The 13,962-nt window shown below is 47.3% G+C and overlaps 1 protein-coding gene across 11 annotated transcripts in view; it reads left to right on the top strand.

Moving 5' to 3' along the window:
- The window catches only part of CUX1 (cut like homeobox 1), a 346,311-nt gene that overhangs the window by 36,129 nt on the left and 296,220 nt on the right, over positions 1-13,962 (top strand). The gene's annotated exons all lie outside the window — the stretch shown is intronic.

The following is a 13,962-nucleotide window of genomic DNA, read 5'->3' on the forward strand; positions in this document are numbered from 1 at the left end:
TTCATTAAATAGTTGCTAACAAATGAAATCATGAAAATTTCAACCCTGGGACACTCTAAGTGAGACAAGCCATAACCATTGAGTTAAAGGTGATCCTACTTTGTCCTCTAAGCGTGCGATTGACTTTAAAGCTTACCGACACCGGAAACTAATAAAACAACAACAACAACAACAAAAAACCAAAACAAACAAACAAAAAAAGCTTACTGAAAAGGCACCACTGGGACCTTTGGGGGAATTGCCATGTAAGAAGGTTCAAAAAGTTTCATGAAAGTTATATTTGAAATTTGGTGTGATTCGATTTTCAACGGCGATAATTACTGTGTTTTGTATCACTACAAGCATTTTACGTCTGTTTTCTTCTGTATGCTTAATTTTACAAAGTGGAGAAGATTCAGCCACCGTGGATGAAATGATAGTTTCTTACACAGAGGTATTTTCCCAAACACGTGTGATGGAGCTAGCTCAGGTGGCAGCGTCCTGGTTGTTCAGGGGACTCTTTGGATGCGCAGTTTTAATGGCAGACTGTCAAGTCTGGCCACCAAGTGGTGAGTCCCCTGGTCAGAGCCTCATGGAAGCCCTGTTCATCCTGGGAGGCTAGCAGTGACCAGGACGAAGTCACAGCTAAGTGGCAAGGCTGTGGCAAGCTAAGGCTCTGTCTTGGGAGAAAGAGGGAGGTGGGGGGTGATGACAGGTGGGTAGGGCCCTGGTGGAATTCTGAGCGGTACACTGTGTGCAGTGCCCCCTGGCACCTGAGGGTGGGGGCACACATCGCGGGAGCCAGCACGCGTGTCAGCGGATCAACACTTAACCTGTCGACTCGACTTTTCCTTCTGTTCCTTCATCTCTGGGTATCTCCAGAAGCTCAGACTTCACAGAACTTGCTCTTCTCTTTTTAAGCCAACTTCTTTGTAGGATCACTCACGTACAGCTTTCACCTTCGCCTCAGTGTCTAGGAGTCAGAAGACCAGTCCTTCTGGACTTGGTCACTTGGGGGCCCAACTTCCCTTCAGTCCTGTTGAGACCAGTCTTGTCTGTTGGCATCCCCTTTGCAGAGCTGGCTCGCATCCATGTGGAGCTGGCGTCTGTCCTCCGCTTGCCCCACTGACCTTTGACCTTGTTCTGGCCTGGCATCTCCTCTGGCCAGCTCCTCTGCCATCTCTCTTTCCCTGCAGTCTGGGCGCTCCCCCTCCTCAGTCCATCCTGCACGCGGACGTGTGAGCTGTTGATGCTCCTGAGGTGCTGTGATCTGTGTTGCTCCCCTGTCCGCTGTTCAGGGAACCCCTCACTTAACTGGGCAGTAGGACATTTATGGGAAAAGAGCCTTCCTTCCGTGTTTCCCCGAAGATAAGACCTTACCGGACCATCAGCTCTAATGTGTCTTTTGGAGCAAACATTAATAGAAGACCCGGTCTTATTTTACTATAATATGAGACCTGGTATAATAACATAATATAATATAATACCAGGTCTTCTATTAATGTTTGCTCCAAAAGACGCATTAGAACTGATGGTCCGGCTAAGTTTCGGGGAAACACACGGTTGTAGAACTTGGTGTACATTAACTGTGCAGGAAATATCGTGGGCAGTGCAGAGCTCAGAGCAGACAGGCAGTAAGCGCGTTAGGAATCCACAGGAAAAAGGTCACTGTGCCCTTGAAGCTCTAGATTGTGGCTAGGTCTGGGAGGGCGCTGGGGAAGAGGGCCGGAAGCGGTTAGTAGGAGTAGGAGAGTCAAGGCCCCAAGTGCCAGCCTTTGGAGAGCTGAGTGGGTCGGGGGCCTGCAGCCTGGGGCAAGGGTGAGAAGGAGTGAGAGGAACTGGGCCCAGGACTGGGAATGACAGGGTGGGGGCAAGGGGGAGAGGAGCCCAGGATGAGCTCCGGTGTGCAGTTGGGCAAGGCTGGAAGGTGAATCGAGTTTTTGGTCAAAAACCCAGATGGCGGGAGAGGTGAGTTGTGGGGAGGATGCGCTGCCTTGCAGACGCCCTGAATAGATGGTGTTCAAGCCACAGGGTGGGTCTGTCCTGTCTGTGCTGAATTGCCAGTGCCCAGGGCAGTGCCTAGCACTCAGTAGGTGCTAAATAAACACATGGGCCAAATGCATGAGGATGAGGGGAAGTCAGAACTGGCCGCAGGTCTTCCTAACGCCTGGCAGAGTTCCTTCGTTGACACCATGTGCGCAGATGAGTTCCCTGAGGGATAGCATCGAACAGGAAAGGGGCCAAGGGCTGCGTGCTGCTGGGACTGCTGTAGTTAGGGCTCAGTGGAGGGAGGGAAGTCAGCAAAGGAGGCCGGAAGGGAATGGGCAGGGTAGGAGGGAAGCCATGTGGCACAAGGTCAGCCAAGGTCAGGAGGCTCCCAGGAGGTGGTGGTTATTGTGCACACGGGACGCCTTGGGTTCTGGCTCCGGGGGCCATAGTGTCCTAAGGAGAAGGTGGACGAGTGAGCTGGCTGGACAGAGTCGGGTAAGGGCTTATAGGGAAGTGCCATGACCAGAAGGCTGTGCCTCGTTCAGGCTTCTAGTTGCTTCCCCCACTGCCTCTGCGTCTCCAAACACTGCTAAGACCCCTTCTCGTCCTCCTGCCCCGCAACCTCGTTCCCACTTCTCTTTAGGGATGCTGCTTCATGGCCTGCAGTGGACTGTCTCCCCCCGCCCCCCTGGGCACCCCCAGCCTCACACTCCATCCCAGGACCACCACCGCCTGGGAAGCCAAGTCCTGGGCCTGCCTGGCGTGGGCCCACCTCCCCGAACGCCCTCTCCGGGCCCCTCCCCACATGGCCATGCTGCCCGGAGCTTGCGTCTCTTGCCCTCCTCTGCCCTGCGGCCCTCGAGCTCCTCCTCATCGTTTGATCCCTGTGTCCTCATCCTCGTGGAGCGTCCTTCTGAGGGCACGCAGGCACGGAGCAGCTGCCCAGTCCGCCTGTTTATTGTTTCACAGATGGGGCTTGTTGTCCACTCACCTCTGGGCCCCAAGTGGGGCGTTCCAGTGAATGGAAAGTGTTCATTCAGTCAAAGCTACGTCTTCACTGCCTTTCACGAAACTCGCATCCAAACCCTGATGGATGGGAGGATCTGGGGAACCTCGTCAGATTATTTCTGGAGGATACCGGGAGAATATAACTCACAGGCAAACATCGCAGCAATCTTGATGAGACTGTAGGACGGCGAATACCTTAACCTTAAGTGGCAGAGCTGGTTTAACAGGATTTTTCTTACTCTTTGTGGTGGAGATTTCATTTTTCCCTCTTTAAAGTTGTTCAGAGAAAGCTGTGAGGATAGTATAAAGCCTTGCCTTTTTAAATTGGTAATGAGTAATTTGGGGGTAGATGCTTATGAAGTCAGTAAGTAAGAATTTTAAAAAACCCTTGCTTAGCGCCATGTACATATCCTTTTTATAAATATTTACGTAGCTGGACTCGCCTGTCTGTGCTGTGGAAGGCCTGAGGTACCCAGGTGTGTGTGCCGCTCAGCAGGGAGGAAGCCCATGTTCCCTCTCTCTGACAGTTCCTTCTGGGGAACCTGCAGCACGTCGTAGTGTTGCAGCTGCTTTCTGAGCCCCCCAAGTTGGTTGGTTTTAATACCTGATCGTAGCCTCCCAGGTTGGGGAGATTGTGGGGTTGACCGGCCTGCATTCTGACTTGCACTGTTGGGGAATACCGGGCTTACCAGTTGACCTCAGCTCAACTTAATTTGGTCCAATAACGAGGATTAAGAGATTTTCAGTTACATGATGGCCTTTAAAAGTAAAAGCCTGGGTTTTTTTGTTGTTGTTATTGTTGTTTTTTCACATGCATCAAATGGTAGGATTTTAAGTTTGACTATGTCAGGGGTTTGCAGTGTGAACTCTGTGTCCCGTTGGTGGACGTGCAAACCAGAACGACCACTTCAGCGAGCGACGGCTGAAGGTGCCTACGGGACGATGACGCAGGCTCCTTCTAGATGAAATCAGTATCATCTGAGCCGTTCTTGGGCGTGTGTGCAGGGAGACGTGTACAGGAATGTGCACCACACTGTGTTCCACAGGAGTAAACAACTGGAAAGAATGTAAAGGTCCATGGGGGAGGGGCCATCTGGGGGGGTCTGGGAGGAGGCAGGTCACATGCCCTACGAGTCGTGTGGCGGACTCGCAGACACAGTGCGAGCAGGAATAAAGGGTGTGTGTCGTGTCATCCCATTCGTAGGGAGTTAACTATGCACAACCAGACCGGAAAGAGGTAGTAAATATAGAAAGATTTTGGGGGGGAAGGTAACCGCCAAATTCTGGGAAGTGATTATTTGGGGGGGAGGGGAGAAAATGGGACCGAAGAGGGTATAATGGGGGCTTCAACTATGATATTTTATTCCTTTAAAAATAGCAAATATGGGGCAGTCGGATGGCTCAGTTAGTTAGAGTGTGAGCTCGGAACAAAAAGGTCGCTGGTTTGATTCCACATGGGCCAGTGAGCTGCGCCCTCCACAACTAGATTGAAGGACAACGACTTGGAGCTGATGGGCCCTGGAGAAACACACTGTTCCCCAATAAAAATAGGGGAAAAAAATGTATGAACATAGAGGTGCAATTATCCTTTTAAAAAGTAGCAAATGTGGCAAGATGTTAAAGTTTGTTGAAGTTGGGTGGTAGGTACATAGGATTTTATGCTTTTATGTATGCTTGAAATGTGTCATTATAAAGAAATTATCTACTATTTAAGTGTGTGTGTATATACATATATGTATATATATACGCACACAGGCTTTAGTAATCTGTTGCACTTGTACCCTAAATATTTCAAGATTGGAGTGTTTATGTGGGATCTTGCATATCTCTTTCCTGCTCATTTATAGAAGACTAACATTATGGTGGCTTTAGTTTTATTTGTTGGAGAACTTTATGTTCTCTTTTCTTATTTTAAATATTGGAAGGCAGATGAAACTTTCCAGGTTTCTCTACATTTTTAAGCAAACAATTTTAAGGTGTATTTTTCTCCTTTGGATTATGTCTTTTGATAGAAAAATAGGTCCTTGCCTATTTCTGTTCAATAACAGTGAGTTTTCTGCAGAAAAATGAGGCCAGGGGAGCTGCTGACGTGAAGAGACCCCTCATGCCTGCATTTCCTTGTGTGGTCCTTAGAATATTCAGGATATTGGCAAAGGTCAGCTATAAATTATATTTAATATTATCCAGGCCATGAGTCTGGAATGGTTTCATATTGTCCTTGAAACAAGAGATGCTTCCAGAATGAGATTCTGGCTTAATTGAATTAGGATTCTTGCAGTCAGGGTGGGAGTGAAATGGTACATTCCTTTCGTGCCCGTTGTGGGGGATGATGTTAAAGCAGGCCGGTGATAGAATAATATCCTGTACTTACTTGGTGTCTCTCTCTGAGGAAATAAGAGCTTAATATGCTCCATTCAATTAATCCTGACAACATCCTTAAAGGTGAAGAGAAGGCAGGTAGTATTAGCTCCGTTTTAGTTAAAAAGCAGCAGAAACATAACGCGTCTGAGCTTCCCTGAGTACTAGTCATGCCTGGGACTCGACCAAGAGCTGAGAGGAGTGAGACTCCTGAAGTTAGGAAGAAAATGTTTGTGGCATGTTGCCTCAGTGCCGTGCTCTAGTGGGAACCCTTAAGACTGGTCTCCCTTGATCCTGAGAACAGTTCTGCAAGGTGGTGTTATCCTGGGTTCTCAGACAGACAGAGACGTCCAGTCGTTAGCCAGTGACAGGCTTAGCTCTTAAGGGACCTTAAGAGCTTAAGTCTTAAGACCAGACTCTTAAGTTCACGCCTTCTCACTGGGCCGTGCGTCCAGCCTGGTGGTTTGAAAGCAACTCTTGGGATCTGTGGTTATAGAAGACAAAGGTTCAATGTAGTTGAAGCAAAATCGACAAATCAGTTGTGATGGATGCCGCATGGTTAAGACCATTGAAAACAATGTTACCTAAATGAAATAATTTGGGATCAGTGAGTAGAGTTCCAGGACATCTGAACCCACACTTCTTGACACTGGCAGGGGTGCCCACCTCAGGGCTTCCAGAACGGATGCCGCCTGTCAGTGTCTGTTGAGAGATTTATTTTGCCACTTTAAAGGGGCCCCACCGTGTGCCAGGAGCTAGACAACGTTAATTTCTAACAATGCTGGTTAACGATGGGGATAAGTCACGAAGGGGAAATAAGGCTAGTGTAGGGGCTGTTGTCATCTTTGGCGCTGCGTCCGGTGTCCCATTCAGGGCCTTGTGCACATCTTGCTTTACAGGCAAGAAAAGGGATTAGGAAGGTGAACTTGTCCAGGACCTTTCTATTAAGTGGCAGGGCTAGGATCCAAACCCAGACCTCTTTGATTGAAAGTTCACATCTTTCAGATATAATAAACTGTGTGCCATGCCTTTGGTAAGCTGATTTTTTGGTTGGTGTTTTTAAAAAATATTGCTAATCACTCATAAGAAGTAAGGATGAGGGCTTAGATTTCAGCTGCTTTGAATTAGACAGTGATTTCTCTTATTATAAGCAGAGCTCTTTATTAACCGAAAACATTTGGCTGTTAGACATGGTGTTTAATTGCTGTTAGAATGTATTTTTGTCACACTGCCCTATAATAAGCCAAAGAACTGTTGGTGCCAAACATAGAAGGGAGGATGAAAACCCCTCTCCTCCATTTGAGCCTGTGGTGTTCTGTTTGCTATTTTGGTTCTGGTTTCTGTTTACCACTTACTTCTACCTTGAACGGAAAGAACACCTGGTCTGGAGGCTGGTCAGGACCTGTGAGGGGGAGAGACCCTCCCCATGCTGCTCAGGTGCTCCCATCTCTGTGCTTAGCCAAGTGCTTTTCATCTGGCCGGAGACAGTTCTTTCATTTTCTATGCTGTAGGCCTTAACATTTTGCCTAAGAGAGGAAACACAGCGTTTGATTTGGCTTTTCTGCCCCTCAAAATAGCAATGACATTAACTCTGATTTTAAAAAGTAAGAAATGCTAGTAAAAATTAAGAAAGTACAAAAAATTTTATTGAAGGAAATAAAAATCACCACTAATCCTATTACAGTTAACATTTCAGTATATGTCCTAGGTCCTCCCACCCCCCTTATGTAAACATAACACTAGGTGAGTAGAATAACACCTTGGATACTGTTTTATAAGTCTTTCTAAGCCTAAAGTTTACTATGCTATTAAGGATATCTTTCAGTGTTTAAAAAAAAAATGCTGTTTTTTAAAGTTACATGTTATGTTGTATTCCACTGTAGGGTTTCCTGTATTTCATTAACTTGATGGTCTCTTTTTCAACTTTTTACTCCTCTAGACTACGTTGGAATGAACATCTTCGTACAGCTATGCATGTTTTTTATGATTACTTTTAATGTCTGATTATGTCAGACATTAAATTTCTAAAAGTAAAAATTTCTAGATTAAATTTCTAAAAGTAAAAATGCTGAGTGAATGATGTGTTTATATTTTTAAGACTTTGGGTACATATGACCCAAACTTCCGGAAAACGCAGACCAATTCATAGCAGCAATCGCACCAGATCCCTTATATTACTTATTTCTGAATAAGTACCATAATCTCATGGTTCCCCCTCCCCCAAAAATGCATAAAGAGAAGTCTCCTTTCTGCCTGTCCCCCATTATTGGTGATTTCGTTGTGTATCCCTCCATAGTTTCTTTATACACACAGAGACAAATTTGAATATATATTTCCCCCTTATACACACATAGTATAGCATGCAGTGCATGCTCTCCTCACCTGTTTAAATTTTTTTTTTAATTAACAGTGTTTCCTGGATTTTCCAAATCAGTACGTGAAAGCTTAATATTCTCTCTCTCTCTCTCTCTCTCTCTCTCTCTCTCTCTCTCTCTTCTCTACGTGCATGGCCATGTTCAGTACACCCAGTTCTCTGATAGATATTTGGGTTGTTCCACATATCTTGTTCTTACAGCAGTGCTGCCTTGAAGAACTTTGTACATACACCATCTGACACTGGTGCATGAGTGTGTGCAGGGTACATTTCTGCAAGGAGCGTTGTGGGGTCACACACATGTGCACCAGTGAATATGATAGGTATAGCCACATACCCTCTATCCATTCAGACTCCCCAGCACTGATGGAGACAGCCTTGTTCTCCACCACCCTACCTGGGGCCCACGTTTAGTTCTCATTCTTTCATGATCACTCTAGTCGTGCAAAAAGTATGCACATCAGGAGTGCAAAAAAAGCAGCAGCAGCCACCCTCTCGTCAGTGAGTGTGTAAGTGCCCCTTAAATTAAGCAGGGAGTCAGAAGACAGGATAAATTCGGTCACTGTGGGACACCACTCCCCACATTCGTGAGCTGCCTCCCTCCCCACCCCCCAACCTGAAATAACGCCACTTCCTTTTATGAAACAGGCAGTGGCTCTCAGTGTTTGCGACCAAAAAAGCAGTGAGTCGTTTTAGAGGCTGACCTCACAACTAACAAGCAACAGGCTACAACTTCACTAAGTGGTGTTGGAAGTAAAATTCCAACAATTCAAAGCTTGAGGCGCCTAAATAATCGCAGCTAAGATTGACAAGATGTAGGCGGGGCCAGTGAAGAAAAGCCTGGGCCTCCGGGTTGGCCATGGCTGGAGCTGTAGCCCTTCGGCCTGGCAGCTGCCAGGAGTCGCTGATGCAGCTCTAGCCCGTATGTGAGTGGATTAGACCAGCCCACCTGTGTGCAGTTTTGTCCCAAACAGTGCCGTTTCCAAACCACAACAACAAATCACTACTTTTGAATACAATGTGATTTTAACAAATTGTTTTAATAAAGAAAAAAGTGAACCAGTGGCTTACAAGTTTAAGTAGAAGAAACTTTTTCTTCAAAATACTGTTCGGGTACAAAGCTTGTTTGCGTTGTGATAGGGGTTCCTGTCCCCTCTATCCAGTCCCTGTGATTTTCTGTAGTGATACAAACTGATATGCTTAAGGATCTGCAATTGTTGCCTTTTGGGGCTTTTTCAAACTAGAGGGGACAGACTTGTGCTGTTGAGCTGAGCCCAGGAGGAGTTTCTGGGTCTTGGAATGCAGGGCACCACCTGTAGTTTTCGGTGACCTTGACTCCGTCCTTGCCCCTCCCCGTGTCCCTTTCTGATGGCTTTAACATGCAAAGATGGTTTACTTCTAAGTCATCTACCCTGTGCAGAGTGTTCTCCTCTAACACTTGGAAATTGGGGTGGATCCTTCCCTCTGTTCTCCCTATTTTATTTCTAGTTTCTAGCCCTTTCAAATGGAACCTTTTGCTCTATAGTTCTAGGTAAATAAATCTAACCATCAGTGTTTCAGTTTCTTCCTGAGGGGCTATGTGGAGCCTCTCTGTGGAGGAGGCTGGTCTTGCCGGCTCTGATGGTCTTCAGCATTCTTCCTGGGCTCGCCTCCTCCCACTCTGGAGGTCCAGTCAGCTAGTGGTCCCCCCAGGCAGTGGGCTCCCCTGGCCTCCAGGGGGGTGGTGTGCTTTGTTCTGAGACCCGGTGTGGTTTCCTTCTTCCAGCCTAGCCTTACTGGGCGATGCAGGTGGGCTCACTGGGTGCCCAGTGTGGGCTGCCTGCAGGCGCCCTGGTGGAGTTCCAGGTGTAGGCATTTATTCACCTGTCGGATCAGCTCCTGCCCAGAGACAGCATGGCGGCTCCGTGGAAGGCGTCCAGCTGGGTGAGCCATGGTCTCTCGCGGTCACTACGTGCAGGCCAAACTGTTTCCTCCGTGGGGGGTGTGTGTGCACGTGTGTGCGTGTGTGCAGTTCCTTAGGATCAGGAATCAGCCGGGACTGGAAGGGAAAGGGACTGCTGCGGGGAGAAGATGATGTGTTTCTTGACAGCAGTGCGTACCTTGTCCAGAATTGTATAAAAATCTACAAGAAAAGGCTTGCTTTAAAAAACAACTAGTCACAAGACTCAAAGCACAAGAACGTCAGAACGCATTATATAATGTGCTCCACTGAAAAAAAAATTTTGAACAAACTTAGGAAAAAGATTTTAAAAAATGGCTTTCATAAATTCTCCTCAGAATGGATCACAGGGTTTGGAGAACTTGCCTTCAGAAAGTTCCATTCCTGTGTGTCGATTGTTGGTTGACAGCTTGTTGTAGAACATTCAGAAGTCCCCGTTCCTTAGAAACGGCCGCATTGGGAATGACGGTCACAGCGAGTTTAGAGGAGCATGTGCGCCCCCCACAAGAATAGGCTTTGGGGGGCTATTCCTCCTTATCACACATCCCCCAGACCCCTCACACTGGCCTCGTAAAGCAACAGATGGCGCACCAGGAAATGCTCAAAAATCACATTGGCTCCTGGCTGTATAAAGAGAAAGGACGGAGATCATAAAAATTCGAAATCTCCCAGGAAAGGGAATTATTCCCTCAATGAAATATCGATGTAAGGGGAGCATTTAAAAAGACAAAAATTATGAACCCAGATTCAAGTTGAACCAGATACTGTACTTTAACCTTTTTGAGAATTGTTAATGTAAAAGCAAATAGGATGAAATATAGACTATAAAAGCAAGTTAAATCATTTTTATGCTTCCTGGGTTTTTTGTATCACATGATTCAAGGAGCTAACAGAGAGAAGGTGGGTTTTGCAATGAGGACCATGGGTCATTGTCAGATGGAGCACAGGCTGTGACCCTTTAGGAGCAGGAGGGAAGAGAGCTGGGGAAGGGCCCAGGTTGGGAGCTCTCCAGATCCAAGGAGGCTTCCAGAACGGAATCCCCTGTTACAAGCGTTTTGTTGAGCAGAAATTGCCCCGGGTCTGACCAGAGGGAGCAGAGATTTAAGAAAGATGTCTTTGTGTGATTGATTTGAGGGAGAGCCCCCAGCAGTTGATGTTTTATGTGGAGGTGGGGGAAGCTGGGCTGGGTTACATGTACCTACCTGCAGGAATAAACAATTCTTTTGAAACATCACTAGAAAAAAAAAAGCAGCTTAAGATTTATCTGAAAAGGAAGTGGGAAGTTAAAGTTGCTGGAGATCTCATTACTGTCTGTCTCGCTAACCGTAATTAAAAAATGCCTGAATGATTTTAATAACACATGATTCAGCTGACAAGCACTAATTGCCCTGTATCAGGCCAAGAGAAGATGAATGTTGTCAAGAAAACCACAAGTCAGACAAGCTGATTCTCTCTTAGTCTGACACCGTGTTCCCATGTACAGACCAGTTTTTACTGGAGCCCTTCCAGCATCAAAAGAAGCTCCTTACCTTCCCATTAATTTTCATCGCTGGCAGGCCCGAGTTGTTTGTGACGCACTGTTCTCATTACTCCTGCTCGCCTGCTCAGAGCTCGGGTCTGCAGACAAAATGTAAATATGTTTCTTGCTCTTATCTTGGCTCTTTTTTAAGAAAAGAAATCTGTTCCCATTCAGTACGAGTGCCCCCGTGGGCTTGTCAGTGAATTACATGGCATTTGGGAATTGATTTTCTGACACTGCCGATTTGTCAAGAATTTCTTCCTGCCTTTTCAGCAATTTGACAGAACCTGTTGGGCCACCGAATCATGTGATTGGGTGTTTTGCCTGGAAAGAAAAGGGAACCAACAACTTTGTGATTCTTGGGCATTCAGAAACCTCCTTGAAGGGGGCAATGGTTGAGGAAGGAGGTGGGGAATGATGGTTTTGGCTTCATCCTACACTTCTGTAGGCTGGCCGAGTCATTTGTCATGCTAGAGCCGAGTCATAGTCTGAATCTAATATGGAAACAGTTCCAAAAACCGAGGGCCGAGCGCCTTTATGCCCTGTGCAGTGCTCTTATGGGAGAAGGGACCACAGCAATAATAGGGCCCTTGCTGGCCCTGCCCGCCCACCATGAACTTTCACACTTGCGTGCATCTGTTCCTGGCGCCAGGCTCTGCGCTGGTGGGCGGAGGCTCCCTGCAAGGGCGAGGGAGATGGATGGAGATGGACGGAGATGGACGTAGCACCTGCCCTCACCTGGGGGCGGGGGTTGGACCTCGGCAAGAAAACGCAATGGCGGAGCAAACTAAGTCCAGACCGGTCTCTTCTGTGACAGCCCTGTCCCTGCCCCCAGAAAGGAACGGAGAGAGGTGTGCTCTGAAAACTCGCAGAGCTGGGCTCTGGCTGTGGGGCCGAGGACGCGGTTCTCAGCATCTTTGAGCCAGGTCCCAATGTGGGGTGAACGCTCACTGTAATGCTGCTTAGCTAATGCTTGGCACACAGCGGGACCGTCAGTGTTAGTCTACTGTTGATACCTCTAAGGGTTGGGGAACCAGACGAGAGGGTTCCAATTGCCTCGTATAATGAGTTGCACATGTTAGGAGCACAGTAAATTGCTGAAAAAGAAACTTACCTCCTAATAGGAAGATGCCCATAAGGCTAGTAAATAAATAAGCATAATACAGTAAGTCAGCCCGTCTACTAGCTTGGTGAAATGACTGACTGGTCACCAAGTGTGCCGGGCTGGAGGGGTGATGACCGTCTCACAGGAGCTCCGCAGAGCCAACCCCCCGGCTCCCCAACACACTGCGTTTAGTTTAGCCTACTTAGCGAACGTGTCTCTTTTCAGAGACCTATTTTCCTGGAATTAGAATAAAGTGAAAATTTTTGATGGTTATCCAATATTGGCATTGTGATTTTGTTGTAGAAAAAATATCGTAAGGGAAGTTGTGCATGGAAGCCAGAGTGCCTCTGTTGGTCTCCCATTCAAAGCCTGTGTTGGGTGGCCTCTTCGTTACTTTTGACTTTGACACTTGGCCCTGCACAGGGCCCCACACACGTGTGGAAGCTGTGAATGCACAGGTTCCAGGGGGAACCAACAGAGACATTTCCACGTGGGTGTCTGCTTGGAGCTGGGCTCCGGATGGGAGCGTGCCCTTCTTGGTGACCTGGTGACCGCCAGAGTCATTCGATGGAGCCCTGGACTCCCACAGCGGCCTGGGCCAGGCTGGCCTCTGTCTCCCCCGCCTCAGGTTGTCCTGGGACTTGACAGCCAGGGATAAAAGCCTGTGCATACTTCTGAGGCCCCGCTGGTTCTGCGTGTTCTAAGGAGCAGCACTTCTGAGTGGTGGGACGTCATCTTTGTCTGTTTCATTTATGCGGAGCCCTGAGTCACTGGAAATGGACCGGAGACTCCAGATCAGGACTGATTCCAAACCTCAACCTTGATGGCTCAGGTTTTAAATTTTAGGCTGTGAAGGGGATGGTGGTTCCTTTTATCTTCATATTTTGCTGATTTTTTCGTAGGCAGGAGTAGTGCCATCACCCTGATGTTTTTTTTTTTTTTAAATCATGTTATTTTATGGGGCAAATCTGTCACATGGCCTGAATGCAGAATGTTGTCATTCTTTTAATGAGTCCTGCCAGTAATCTGTGTTTGCAATAGAGCTATTGAACATTATATTGGGGTGAAACTAGCATAATATAGAAATGGTTGGCTTGCATGAGATATTTTATAATGTGTACATAGAGACAAAGTTGGCTTGAGTTCAGAAGGCTATTTCTATTTATTGTTGTGCTTTTATTAGCTAATGTGATAGAGCCCCCACGGCGTGCCAGATGCTACTGAGAAATACCAGGGAATGGAGGCCTTGGCCACAGGCCGCAGGTCTCTTATCTGTCGGGTCCTCCTGATGGAGCCCCAGAAACACTTGACTTCAGAACTCCTTTCTCCTTTCCCATGATTCTGCACATGCTTTTCTCTCTGGTAATTGCGGCAGCACTAATTTGTAGGTGGGGTGGAAGGCAGTGTGCCATGGGGGCCTCATCCCAAAGTCGTTCTGTTGGGACAAGCAGTTGTTTCAGCCCCCTGCGGGGAGGTGAGCGCTAAGCTCCCTTCTCCACCCTGGGACGTGGGGTGTGCAGAGAGCCTGGGAAAGCAGGCTTCCCCGAGAGCAGGAGAGGGGTAGGTGGGGCTTCGAGACAAAACTACATGTGATTGTCAATTTCATGGATTACAGTTAATTCTGTTTAATGTCCTTGTTTTGTTTTCTTTTTGCAAACTCCTGTGCACGCATGATAGTGCATTGACTTTCG

Source organism: Rhinolophus ferrumequinum, chromosome 7, assembly GCF_004115265.2.
Source record: "Rhinolophus ferrumequinum isolate MPI-CBG mRhiFer1 chromosome 7, mRhiFer1_v1.p, whole genome shotgun sequence".
Classification (NCBI taxonomy): Eukaryota; Metazoa; Chordata; class Mammalia; order Chiroptera; family Rhinolophidae; genus Rhinolophus; species Rhinolophus ferrumequinum.